A 15,327-nucleotide genomic window follows, 5' to 3' on the forward strand; every position below is an offset into this window, starting at 1 on the left:
TAAAAAGTAATTGTTGGACACCTGTCAGACATGCAGCAGTAAAGAATAATTAATGGGCACGCGAAAACAGTAATCATTACTTATCACATTCATTTTTTCAAGGAAAAACCGTTCCACTTACCAAGTAATCCCATTAATTGAGGTAATTCAGTTTTTAATTCAAAATTTAAACTGTTCCCACTTATTAAATCATTTTCACTGCGAAACCAATATTCTGAAAAAAATACATCAAGTGTGAGAATGACCAATAAAAATAAATCAAGCGAACAAGTACTGCCACGTCAGAATCAGAACTTGATTTGTTATCAGAGATAAAAACGGTCATCAGAATATTGATAAATCAGGATTTATACATGTATCAGAATTTTAAACGACTCAGAGACAACATCTTGCAAAAATATAAAAATTTCATTAATATATTAAGAGAATACATTCATGAAATTGAAATTTACATCATAACATTACAAGATTGTCCTAAGCTACAAATCCTAACATCAACAGCTTTTGTCCTATGCTAAGAAGCCAGACAAAGCTGATGATGAAGAAAAATAGGAAGAAGAAAAGAAATTATTTCTTCTTCCGACTCTCAACAAAAAGGACAGCGAGTCGAATGATTCGCTCCTGCTGGCGGAGAGCTTCCAGCCGTGATTCTTCCAATCGCTCAACATGGCGATGGTAATCCATATAAAAGAACAAGAGGTCTGTCAGAACCTCTTGGGGAACTGCGTCCCAAATCTCATCAGGAATGGTAGTTACATGCCATTCCTGCTGCCATCCCTCACGGCTCAACTCCATATTGAAGGTTTCATAGTTCAAGAACATGTTGTAGTTAACCATGATTTTGTTGATATGAATGAAAAGAGAGTGAGTGTGTGAGAAAAGGAATGATGTGTAGGCTGGAATGAGGTGTTGGTTTTTATAGGCAAAAGAATACCAGGAGACGCAAGGACAATTTAATGCTGACAGGTAGAAATAAATCTACCTCGTCTCCCTAGAATGAGGAGAATAGAAACAGCCATTGGAAGTGTAAAACAGGGTTTAATGCGCACAAGAAACAAGTAAATATTACTGTGCATGGACGTGTACCACTAACCCTAATTATAGTGACTGTTAATATCTCACCCGTACATATTCTGATTTAAAAAAAACTGTTTCAGATTTTAACCACAAATAAGTCAAGTAAAGAATCAGAATTTAATATCAGCACTTAGACTTATATCAGAACTTAACAGTCATCAGAACATGATTTCTTAACTCGAAAAGTTGAATGGCTATTTATGTAATTCTTCACGCAAATTCTGATTTCGGTTCTTCAGAACTTAATCATCAGAACTTCCATCAGAACTTCCATCAGAACCTGTCCTCAGAATTTATGCAATCTGACACATAAACTGTTCATCTCAAACAATATTGACCACCACGGTAATTTTCATCATTCATATGGAGTGAAAGTGAGTGCATTTAAGCTAAATATCAGACAAAGAGTAAAGTCTGATTCACTTCAGTACATCTTAGAAATAATGCATAACTAAGAACTTTACTTAAAATCTGTCATTATTCTGAAGCCTACTATTGAATGAGTTCATGCATGAGTCCACCTCAACTGTTTTATGCTTATTTTATGCATCTTTTGAAATTCCATTTTACAGTGGCTTCTCAGTGTAAGTGAGTCACGACTGCTTATCAGAATTTATGCTATTATCAGAGTATTTCTCCAGTAATCATAGATTGTGAAAAGTCACCAAGAAAAATATTTATTTTTGCTTTTCTGATGCATATTACTTAATACCAGCAATGCACTTGGGTCGTCCCTTCCACAATTTTTACTCTAGATCTCAAAGGAGTGCCTGATTTTTATTCCCTTTTCTTTTCCTTTTTCTTTTGATAGGTGAGGTTTATCAGCACTTAGTACATTCAGCAGATTTACTAACATCAGAATTTAACAAATGAGAAGCATTATTCTAGTTTTTGACTTAGTAATAAGATAGACAAAGTAAACTTAACTAAGCTCAATGTCAGAATTTGCTTGTGTCAATAGATTTCCATATAAATAATTACTTCTAACATGGGATCTCTAGTATATTAAAGACTACTAGGTCAGCATCTAGCACAGTGATCCTCATAGGATTGAATAGTCACAGAAATAGTCATATCACTATCAGAGTTTAGAAATTCACATCAGACAACAATCAGTACTTAAGCAATTTTCAATTAAGCACAGAATACACAAAGATAGTAATATCTGTAAATACTGATCATAAATCTGATGCATCAGAACAAAACTAAGCAGATTTAAAGAAAGAACCTGAAACCATTCCAAGTTCATTTATCAATCTTGTAAAAGTAGCTTCACACAGCGGTTTTGTGAAGATATCTGCTAGTTGTTGATCTGTTGGAACAAAGTGCAATTCCACTGTACCTTCATCCACATGTTCCCTTATGAAGTGGTACATTATGCTGATATGCTTTGTCATTGAGTATTGAACTGGATTACCTGTCATAGCAATAGCACTTTGATTATCACAGTAAATAGGGATTTTAAAATATGTTAACCCATAATCTAGTAACTGATTCTTCATCCAAAGAATCTGTGCACAACAGCTTCCTACAACAATGTATTCTGCTTCTACAGTTAATGTGGAAATTGACTTTTGTTTCTTGCTAAACCCAGAAACCAATCTGCCTCCAAGAAATTGGCAGCTTCTACTTGTGCTTTCCCTGTCAATTTTGCAACCTGCAAAATCTGCATCTGAGTAACCTATTAGTTTAAAATCTGATTCTCTAGGATACCACAATCCCAGATCAGCTGTTCCCTTAAGATACTTGAAAATTCTTTTCACAGCTGTTAAGTGAGGTTCTCTTGGATCTGCCTGAAATCTTGCACAAAGACAGGTAGCATACATGATATCAGGTCTACTAGCAGTTAGATAGAGTAAGAAGCCAATCATACCTCTGTAATCAGTAATATCTACTGATTTACCAGTGTCCTTATCCAGTTTTGTTGCAGTGGCCATGGGAGTGGATGCACTTGAACAATCTTGCAGTCCAAATTTCTTCAGCAAATTTCTGGTGTACTTGGTTTGACAAATAAAAGTGCCTTCTTCATTCTACTTGACTTGAAGGCCCAGAAAATAGCTAAGTTCCCCCATCATACTCATTTGATATCTTGACTGCATCAGTTTGGCAAACTTCTTGCAAAGTCTGTCATTTGTAGAACCAAAGATGATATCATCAACATATATCTGAACCAGAAGTAAGTCCTTTCCATGGTTGAGGTAGAACAGTGTTTTGTCTATAGTTCCTCTGCTAAATCCACTTTTCAGAAGAAATTGAGCTAAAGTCTCATACCATGCTCTTGGAGCTTGCTTAAGGCCATAAAGTGCTTTATCAAGACTGTAGACATGATCTGGATATTTGGAATCTACAAAGCCTGGAGGTTGTTCAACATATACTTCCTCCTCCAATTCTCCATTGAGAAAAGCACTTTTTATATCCATTTGAAAGACAGTAAACTTTTTGTGAGCAGCATAAGCAAAAAAATATCCTTATGGCTTCCAATCTAGCAACTGGTGCAAATGTTTCATCATAATCAATTCCCTCCTGTTGAGAATATCCTTTTGCAACCAATCTTGCCTTGTTCCTTGTAATTATGCCATCACTGTCAGTTTTGTTTCTGAACACCCACTTTGTACCAACAACAGATCTGTTCTTTGGTCTTGGCACTAGGGTCCAGACTTTATTTCTTTCAAATTTATTTAACTCTTCCTGCATTGCTTGCACCCAATCAGCATCTTGAAGAGCTTCTTCCATTTTCTTTGGTTCAGTCTGAGAAAGAAAAGAATTGTAAAGACATTCATTTGAAGTAGTTGTTCTAGTTCTGACACCTGCATCAGGATTTCCAATAATTAAGTCAGGTGTATGTGATTTAGTCCACTTCCTTGCAGATGGAAGGTTTTCTCTAGAACTGGATGCTCCCCCATGATCCATGCCATCTTCATCAACATTTTCTGATGCTCCCCCTGAAACTATGCTCTCTGAGTTGGATCCTTCAGAATTTAAGTTTTCAGAACTATCAGAACTTGACAAATCAGAACTTGAAGAGCCAGTTGTATGTTCTGATACTTCTTGAGATGTGGTTGTATCTTCAGTATGCTCCCCTTGCACAGGTGCATCTTCCTTTGGCATAGAAACCACAGTTTCAATAACATCAGAGTTTAATCCATCAGAGTTTGCAGTGTCAGGATTTAGACTGTCAGGATTTTCAGTATCAGAATTTAAGTCTTCATTTTCGAATCTCAGCTGATCATGATCATTGAAATCTTCAAGTCCAGTTATCTTCTTATCATCAAAGGATACATTGATAGATTCTATGACAACCCTTGTTCTTAAATTGTAGACTCTGAAGGCTTTTGTGGAAAGTGGATATCCAACAAAGATTCCTTCATCAGCTTTTAGATCAAATTTGGATAGCTGTTCAGGGTGAGTCTTAAGAACAAAACACTTGCATCCAAATACATGAAAATACTTCAGATTTGGCTTCTTTTTCTTCACCATCTCATATGGTGTCTTTCCATGCTTGTTAATGAGTGTTGCATTTTGAGTAAAACAAGCAGTCTGCACAGCTTCAGCCCAGAAATAGGTTAGAAGCTTTGCTTCATCAAGCATAGTTCGTGCAGCTTCAATAAGAGTTCTATTCTTTCTTTCAACAACTCCATTTTGCTGTGGAGTTCCAGGAGCAGAAAATTCCTGCTTGATTCCATGGTTTTTGCAGAACTCTTCCATTATCAAATTCTTGAACTCAGTACCATTATCACTTCTTATTATCTTCACTGAATTGTTGACCAATTTATCCAGTTGCTTGACATGATCAATCAAGATAGATGCAGTTTCACTTTTTGTGTGCAAGAAATACACCCATGTGTATCTGGTGAACTCATCCACTATGACCATAGCATATTTCTTCTTTGCAATAGACATGACATTCACTGGACCAAATAGATCAACATGTAGTAGGTGATAAGGCTCAAGAATTGATGATTCAGTCTTGCTCTTGAATAAAGATTTCCTTTGTTTATCCTTCTGACAAGAATCACAAAGGCCATCAGGAGCAAATACTAACTTTGGCAGTCCTCTCACAAGATCTTTCTTGACTAATTCATTTATATTGTTGAAATTTAAATGAGAGAGTTTCTTGTGCCAGTTCCAGCTTTCTTCAATTGATGCTCTACTAATCAGACATTGTTAGGTCACACACACACTGTAGAGGGGGTGAATACAGTGTATAGTACACTCAAATCGAACTTTAAGAACTTAAGTAACAGAAAACAAACTTTATTGAAACAATAAACTCTGTTACAGTATGGAACTGTTACCTCTCAGTGATGAACAAATATCACGAGAGCTGCAAGGGTTACAATGAATAATCTTTTCTAATAATGATAACACTTATAGTGTAAACCCTATGTCTGTGTTTATATACTACACAGTTACAAGATAATCGCTAATTGATATGGAATATAATTCTACTTCCTAAAATATATCAATCAGATATCTTTTCTTCCAAGTATTCCATTCTTCACGGAATTCCTTCTTCATGCATATCTCTTCTTATGTTTATCTCGATCTTCTTTCCTTTAATCAGCTGTTGTCCTTATCTAATTGTCCTTCAGCACTTAAGCTCTGATATCTATCTTCTGATGATTATCTCCTGATAATATAAGTACTGATATCCTTAAGTCCTGACTTCCAGTATAAGTACTGATCAACAGTTAAGTACTGATTTATCCTGTTCACGTAAGATTCTGAAAGCTAAACATAAAATATATTAGCCATGACATTATCAAATATATCTAACAATCTCCCCCAACTTGTAAATTAACAAAATATACAAGTTTAACAGATATTTGATGATGTCAAAAACATTAAGTACAAATGCATGAGAAATAGACTAGATAACTACAACTTACAGTCCTTAAAGTTTTTACCAATTTCAACTTCTGATAACAACTTCAATCTGTATAAATATCAGAATTTAAGCAGTTGTAGATCTTCGACTTGGCTTCTTCATTTTATGATCTCTCTGATGTCAGGAGTTGTTCTGAGATAGTTCTTCAACAAACATTTCTCAGCATATCTTAGTTCATCAATCATTCTCCTTTTAACATCTTTAAGCTCTGCAGTATCTTCACCAGTTTGAAAGATTGCAGCTCTGAGATCATTAATCTTTGCTTTTCTCAACTCCTGATCTAGTCTTATGACATAAGCTTTGTCAGACTCAAGATTGAATTCAAGTCCCTTAATACCAAGATACGTTCTGATATGTGCAGTATTAGGCTTCATATCAACAATATCACCATTGTGATCTCTATACTTTGGAACATATATGCTATCAGACTTAACAGAATAAAACCTTTTCTGTCTCTGAATCTGTTCTTTTAAGTAGTTTGCAGCAGTCTCTGTTATTCTGTCATCCACTTGAAGTAAGAAAAGTACATGCTCCAATTCTTCAAAATACTTCAAAGGAATGGCATTTTGTCTTATATGATAAACCCTACCTTCTGTCATGAAATACAACATGATGTATTCTTTCAAGTAGGTATGGTAAACCATCTGTACAGATTCCAGTTGATTCAATCTCTCAGGAGTTGCTCCAATACCTGGTTCACTCAAGGAAGTTGGATCATTGGTAGTGTTGTGTCTTCTTCTTTCATCAGCACTTCCCAATCCAGTTTTATCTCTAGCTTCCTTTCCAGTAACTACTCTTGCTTCAAAACCACTTGCAGTAGTCTTCAAAGATTGAGTCTGTTTTGCTTTAGTGAATCCTGGTAGGAGTGTCTTTGATCTATTTTCTGATATCAAGTTAACTTGAGCTCTGTCAGAGGTTACTTGCTTCTTCTGAATATCAGAACTTACAATTTCTTGACTCTGAACAACTTGAGCCATGTCAGAGGTTGTTTTAAGAACTTTTCTTGAAGTCAGAGCAAGATCATCTTTTTCATCAGCAATTTCTTCTTCCTCAGGAGGTACATAACCCTTGATAGGTTCACCAACCTTTTCTTTACCCTTGGATCTTGGATCTATCTGTGGTTGTGATCTAGCCAATGTTGCTTCAGTATGTGTCCTTTCTTTGATCACAATGCCTTTACATTTTGGAAGTGACTTTTTACCAGAAGCTTCAGATTTAGATGTGACTTTCTCTGATTTAAGTTTGGCTTCTTCTTCCTTTAAACTTTCCAAGTCCATTCTTGGATTTTCTTGAAGAAATAACTGTCTTGACATTTCCTCATCAAGATCTAGAAGTTCATCAGAACTTATCCTTTTACCAGCAGCAGAACTTATTCTTTTCCCAGTATCAGAACTTGTTTTGTGACTAGCTTGTCTTGATGTAAACCTTCTACCTTGACTATGACCGCTACCCATTCCAGAGTTTCCTTGGTCATCTTTTCCATCATCCTTTCCTTGCAGTGTCTTGTTGGTTTTGCATTTGGACTTAATTACCTTCTCCCCCTTTTTGGCATCAGCAGGTAGTAAAAGAGAGATAAGTAGTTCCACTAAGGTCTGGATTTCAGTAAGTTGCGATTGCTGAGAAGCTTGATTTGTCAGAATTTGATCAATCTGAGCTTGTTGTTTCTCTTGAGTTTTCTCAATATAAGCAATCCTGTCAATGGTAGTTTGAAAGAACTTTTTCTTATCAATTTTCCAAACTTGTTCCTGTTTGATAAAGTTCTCCTGAATCTTGTGTAGCTCTGCATGAGTAGTTGAATGAAGACCTTGTAGATGTTTAGTACTCAATGCAGTGACTCTAAGTTGGGTTTTAAAATCATCAGAATTTAACATTTCATCAGCTTTAGTCAAGTGCTCAGCAAGATGTAAAGCATTTGGAACACATGAAACTGAGTTCCATTCCTTAGTCCACTCCTGACCTGCAGGAGTTTCACTCCAAGGCACTGGTGCATCCCTGATAACAAACTCCTTTACCAGTTCAGACTTAGGAAGAGTCGGTGGAGGAGTATGTCCTGAAGGACCTGCTTCATCAGCATCGACAGTTGGAGCAGCTTCACCAGTATCTCCAACATTTGCAGCATCAGAACTTAAAGAATCAGTATCTTCTGATAAGACAACAGTGTGAGTAGCAATGGAGGCTTCAGCATCCTCTAATTGCTGATCTGATACTAAGTTCTGATCAACAGCCATATCCTGATGCTCACCTAAAATCTGATCATCAGCATCTTGATGCAGAGAAGGTGTTGTTGATAACTCTGGAGTTTGAACAGCATCAGTAACAGCTGTTGTGGAAGGATTATTTGCTGTTGGAGCTTCTAAGAAAAGTATTTCAGGCACAACCAGGTTCTGAATATCAATTTCAGCACTTGTGCCTGGATCAACAAGAGACACAGATGGTGAGTTAGCCTTGTCAGATACAGCTTCCTGAGATGGAGTTGATGGAGAAGAAGTGACTGGAGCAAATTCCTTGTCTTGTGAGATCAGAGATTCCTGATCCCCTTCCTTAGCTGCTTTCTCCTCATCATCTGAAACTGGCCTTTGTGCCCTCTGTTTCTTGTACTTCCTTGTTGATTTGGATTCCTTGGGAGTTTCAGGAACTATCATTCGTCTAAGCCTCTTGAGAAGCCTAGAACCCCCAATTTCAGAATCCTTCTGAGAAGTTGCTTTCTCAGCTTCATTTACCACAGGTTCTGAAGAAGGAATCTGGTCCTCAGAATCTGATTCATCTCTCAAAGTAATCCTCCTCCTCTTTTGAGGTGTTGGAAGAACAGTCTTTGTTCTCTTTGGCTTAGAGGATGTAGGCTTCACAGTAGGTGCTGAAGAAGAAGGTTGAGCAGTCTGTGAAGTGGACAGATAAGATTTGAGATAAGTTCTGAGGGTAGGCTGAGATATACCCTGAGTGGTAGGGACTGAAAATGATGAATTTTGGTTATGGTGAGTTGGTTGAACATTTGAGTAAACAGATTTGTAAGTAGCAGGATCAGCATTTACCAGAATCTGTTTCACAGACTGAGGAATCTGTAATGGTCTCACCAGTGATTTCTTTGTGTCAGCATTTATCAGGTCGTTAAAGTACCTTTTTGCAACCTTAAAAGGTGGGGTTTGAGTGCTGACTAACTGGGGTTCATCAGTACAATACGTATAAATAAGTTGACAGAATCGAGCAAAGTAAACAACAGTTCTATCCTCTGTCATCCTATCCCCAATAAAACCAATTAAAGCAGGTGCAAAATCAAAGTGAGTTTGATTGATAAGTGAATACCCGATGTGCTGACTCATGATTGGGATAGCATCAAAGTTTGAACACTTGTTGCCAAAAGCCTTGGTGATGCAATCGAAGAAGAAACTCCATTCTCTTCTGATATGAGCCCGTTTCAATTGTCCTAGTTTTATCAGACTCTTTTCATATCCCAAATCAGTCATTAACTCCCGAAGTTCTGATTCCTCTGGTATAGAGAAAGTACAATCTTCTGGAAGATGTAATGCTCTTCGTACTGTACCAGGAGTGACTACATAGGATGAATCACCCACTTGGAAGATAATACTGGGAGTTCCTCATTTACCACCATCATCAAAAACTCCAGTCCTCCAGAACCTCAGAACTTGTTGACTTGAAAATAATTCAGGCTGAGTTAAGGCGTACCCAACCTCACTATGTGCAAGAAGATCTTGCACAAAGTGCAATTCAGATGGAGCTTCAGCATGATCAAGAATTGCAGCATAGTTGTTTGGAACAAACTTTGCTCCATCAATGATTAAATCCTTTGGTGCCATGTGAAAAAAAATATTGAGATTCAAGTATGCCTGTTAGGTGTTTGAGATAATGTCTGTATGAAAAACCAACGTGAGAAAGAAGGAGAAAGAGAGTAAAAGTAAGGAGAGAGATAAAGTATAAAGAAAATAAAAGATTAAAGAAATCTTCTCTCTGTTGTACTTATACTCTGAACAAAAAATGTTACCGTTGGACACCTGTCAGACATGCAGTAATAACGGTCAGTTACTGGGCTCGAGAAAACAGGAATCATTACTTACCCAGTTGCCTATTTTCAAGGAAAAACCGTTCCATTAATCAAGAGAAACAGTTTTAATTCAAAATTTAAACCATTAGTACTGATTGAATTATTTTTCACTGCATCATTGATATTCTGAAAATACATCACATGAAAATGACCAAGATAAATTAGATGAGTAAGTGCTGAAAATGAATCAGAACTTAATATAAAACAAAATATATATGGTCATCAGAACATCAATCAGGATTTATCAACACAAGATGAAATAACTCATAGACAAAATCTTGAAGTAAAAACAACTTTCATTAATATATCAAGACAATACATTTATGAAATGGAAATTACATCAATACTTATACAAGATTTTCCCTAAGCTCCTAATCCTAACATCAACAGCTTTAGTCCTAGCTAAGAAGCCTGACAAAGCTGAGGATGAAGAAGAACAGGAAGAAGACAAGATTAAGTCATCTTCCTCTTCCTATCTTCGATGAACAAGATGGCGAGTCGTATGATTCACTCTTGCTGACGGATAGCTTCCCGCCTTTCCTCCTCCAATCGCTCCAGATGGCGATGGTAATCCATATAGAAGAATAGAAGGTGAGTCAGCACCTCCTGTGGGACAGAATCCCAGATCTCCTCAGGAATGGCTGTTACATGCCACTCCTGCTGCCACTCGGCACAACTTAGCTCCATATTGAAGGTTTGGTAGTTCAAAAACATGTTGTATCGGACCATTGTATTTTTGACAGAAAAAGGAGGATAAGTGTGTGAGAAGAATGTGATGGAAAGACTGATGTGAAGTGGTTGCTTATATAGGCAAGAGAATGCCAAGAGACGCAAAGATATTTAATGCTGACAGGTAGAATTAATTCTACCTCGTCTCCCTAGACTTTGAAAAAGAATAACAGACATTGGAAAGAGGAATCATGGTCTAGACCGCACAAGACACAAGAAACAGTGGACTGTTCAAGTACGAATACCATTAATCCTAATCATAGTGACTATTAATCTTCCAGTTCAACATATTCTAGTTCTAACTGAGACTGTTATCAAATTTTATTCACAGATAAGCCAAGTAAAGGATTAAACTGAGAAATCAGAACTTAGACCTATACCAGAACTTAACAGTCATCAGAACATAATTTCTTAACTCGAAAAAGGAATGTCCATCTTAGTAAATACTCATACAAGTTCTGAGTTATGGACGTCAGAACTTAATCATCAGAACGTGTAACTTAGAACTTGTCCTCAGAATTTGTGCAATAATGACACAATGACTGTTTATCTAAAATAACATAGACCACCACAGAAATTTTCATCATTCAGATGGAGTGATTAGTGTGTGCATTAAGCTAAAAACAGACAAAGAGTAAAGTCTGATTCACTTCAGTACATCTTAGAAATAAGGCATAACTAAAATTTTGCTAAAGATCTGTCATTGTCCTGAAACCTACTGATGAATGAGTTCATGCTTGAGTCCATCTCAACTGTTTTGTGCTAATTTTATGCATCTTTTGCAATTCTATTTTACAGTGGCTTCTCAGTGTAAGTGAGTCACGACTGTTTATCAGAATTTATGCTATTTTCAGAGTATTTCTCCAGTAATCATAGAGTGTGAAAAGTCACCAAGAAAATATTTTGCTTTTCTAATGCATATTTACTTAATACCAGCAATGCACTTGGGTCGTCCCTTCCACATTTTTACTCTAGATCTCAAAGGAGTACCTGATTTTATTCTTTGATCTTTTTGCTTTTTCTTTTGATAAGAGAGGTTTATCAGCACTTAGTACATTCAGCAGTTTTACTAGTATCAGAACTTAACAGATGAGTAGCATTATTCTAATTTGTGACTTATTAATAAGATATACAAAGTAAACTTAACTAATCTCAATTATCAGAATTTGCTATTGTCATAAGATTTCCACCGAAATAATTACTTCTTACATGGAATCATTTGTTTATTGAAGACTACTAGGTCAGTTATCTAGCACAGTTATCCTCATAGGATTGAATAGGTACTAGAACAAATATATCACTTATCAGAGTTTAGAAACATATATCAGACAACAGTCAGTACTTAAAGACATTTATCAATTAAGCACAGAATATACAATGAGATTAATTCTGTAAATACTGAGCATAAAGTCTGATAACACAGAACAAGTCTAAGCAGATTTAGAGAAAGAACCTGAAACCATTCCAAGTTCATTTACCAATCTTGTAAAAGTAGCTTCATATAATGGTTTTGTGAAGATATCTGCCAATTGTTGATCTGTGGGAACAAAATGCAATTCCACTGTACCTTCATCCACATGTTGCCTGGTCAAGTGGTACCTGATGCTGATGTGCTTTGTCATTGAGTGTTGAACTGGATTACCTGTTCTAGTTCTGACACCTGCATCAGGATTTCCAATTATCAAATCAGGTGTATGTGATTTTGTCCACTTCCTCGCAGATGGAAGGTTTTCTCTAGAACTGGATGCTCCCCCATGATCCATGCTATCTTCATTTTCATTTTCTGATGCTCCCCCTAAAACTATGCTCTCTGAGTTGGATTCTTCAGTATTTAGATTTTCAGTACTATCAGAACTTGGCTTATCAGAACTTGACGAATCAGAACTTGAAGAGCCAGAAGCATGTTATGATGTTTCTTGAGACGTGGTAGGATCTTGAGTATGCTCCCCCTGCATAGGTGCATCTTCCTTTAACGTATTCACCACAGTTTCAATAACATCAGAGTTTAATCCATCAGAGTTTGCAGTATCAGGACTTTGACTGTCAGGATTTTCAGTATCAGAATATGAGTCTTCATTTTCAAATCTCAGCTGATCATGGTCAATGAAATCTTTAAGACCAGTGATCTTCTTATCATCAAAAGAGACATTGATAGATTTCATGACTACTTTTGTTCTCAAATTATAGACTCTGAAGGCTTTTGTGGAAAGTGGATATCCAACAAAGATTCCTTCATCAGCTTTTAGATCAAACTTGGATAGCTGTTCAGGATGAGTCTTGAGAACAAAACACTTGCATCCAAATACATGAAAATATTTCAGATTTGGCTTCTTTTTCTTCACCATCTCATATGGTGTTTTTCCATGCTTGTTAATGAGTGTTGCATTTTGAGTAAAACAAGCAGTCTACACAGCTTCAGCCCAGAAATAGGTTGGAAGCTTTGCTTCTTTAAGCATTGTACGTGCAGCTTCAATGAGAATTCTATTCTTCCTTTCAACAACTCCATTTTGCTGTGGAGTTTCAGGAGCAGAAAATTCCTGCTTTATTCCATGGCTTTTGCAGAACTCTTCTGTTAGATATATTTGATAATGTCATGGCGAATATGTTTTATTTTTAGCTTTCAGATCTTACGTGAACAGGATAAATCAGTACTTAACTGTTGATCAGTACTTATACTGGAAGTCAGGACTTAAGGATATCAGTACTTATATTATCAGGAGATAATCATCAGAAGATAGATATCAGAACTTAAGTGCTGAAGGACATTCAGATAAGGACAGTAGCTAATTAAAGGAAAGAAGATCGAGATAAACATAAGAAGAGATATGCATGAAGAAGGAATTCCGTGAAGAATGGAATACTTGGAAGAAAAGATATCTGATTGATATATTTTAGGAAGCAGAATTATATTCCACATCAATTAGCGATTATCTTGTTACTTAAGATCTTAAAGTTCGATTTGAGTGTACTATACACTGTATTCACCCCCTCTACAGTGTGTGTGTGACCTAACAATTGGTATCAGAGCCTATCTGTTAACTTACATACAGTTAAAGATCCAAACACAATCATGTCGGACACAGAAACTCCAACTAAGCCTACCACAACTGAGGAACCACCAAAGACACAAATTCAGAGTCGGTATGAGACCATCAGAGTCCCCATACTGAGACCATCTGAATATCCCATATGGAAGGTAAGGATGACCATGTTCCTGGAAGCAACATATCCAGAATACCTGGATAGAATCAAGGAAGGTCCTCACAAACCAACCAAACTCGCTGTTGCAGTTGCAGGTGAAGCAGCAATGACCGTACCAAAGGAGAAGAGTGATTATACTGCTGAGGACATAGCATCAATTGCTAAGGATGCTAAGGTACGACACTTACTGCATAGTGCCATTGATAATGTAATGTCAAACAGGGTAATCAACTGCAAGACTGCTAAGGAGATATGGGATGCTCTGGAAACAAGGTGTCAGGGAACTGACACAATTAAGAAGAACAGGAAGACAATACTCACTCAAGAGTATGAACACTTTGACTCAAAGACTAATGAGTCATTGAATGATTTATATGATAGATTTGTCAAACTTTTGAATGATTTGTCATTGGTTGATAAAGAGTATGATCTTGAAGATTCAAACTTTAAGTTCCTGTTAGCTCTTCCTGAATGCTGGGATTTGAAGGCAACGATAATAAGAGACAACTACAATCTTGATGAAACAACTCTTGATGAAATCTATGGAATGCTCAAGACTCATGAGCTGGAGATGGAACAAAGAAGCAAGAGGAAAGGAGGAAAGTCAAGGACAGTTGCTCTTAAGGCTGAAGAAGAATTCCCCAAAGCAGCTTCCTCAAAGAAAGACAAAGGTAAAGCTCTTTTCATAAAGTCTGATACTGAGTCATCAAGTTCTGAGAGTGATGATGACTCAGATTCTGAAAGCTTGCCTGAGACTGATGCTGATGAGGAGATGATGAAGCTGTGTGCTCTTATGGTGAAAGGAATCACCAAGATTGCATACAGGAAGTTCAGGAAGGGAAAGAAGTTTTCCAGGAAAAGCATAAGTTCTGATAAGAAGAATTTCAGAAGATCTGAAGGCAGAGGAGGAAAGTCTGACAGAGGAGATTACACCAATGTTAAATGCTATAACTGTGGTGAGAAAAGCCACATATCTCCTGACTGTAAGAAGGTAAAGGGTGACAGAGGCAAGGCTCTTGTCACAAAGCAGAAAAGCTGGACAGACACTTCAGACTCTGAAAGTGAGGAGAACTATGCATTGATGGCAAATGCTGATAAAGAAAGTGCTGAGAGCAGTTCTGAAGCTGCTGAAACAAAGGTACCTCAGACTACTTATGCTTTTCATACTGATGATATTAATGAGTTGAGAAGATATCTTAAAACCATGTTTGTTTGTTATAGAGATCAAACCTTAACATGTGAAAGATTAACTTCTGAAAATCTTGCTTTTAAGAAAAGAAATGATTTCTTAGAAAAAGAGTTAGTTATATTCCATCAAACTCAGAAGGATAGAGATGATGCTTTTTATGTTAGGGATGAAGTGCTAAAAATGAAT

The sequence above is a fragment of the Apium graveolens genome, chromosome 3 (assembly GCF_009905375.1).
Source record: "Apium graveolens cultivar Ventura chromosome 3, ASM990537v1, whole genome shotgun sequence".
Classification (NCBI taxonomy): domain Eukaryota; kingdom Viridiplantae; phylum Streptophyta; class Magnoliopsida; order Apiales; family Apiaceae; genus Apium; species Apium graveolens.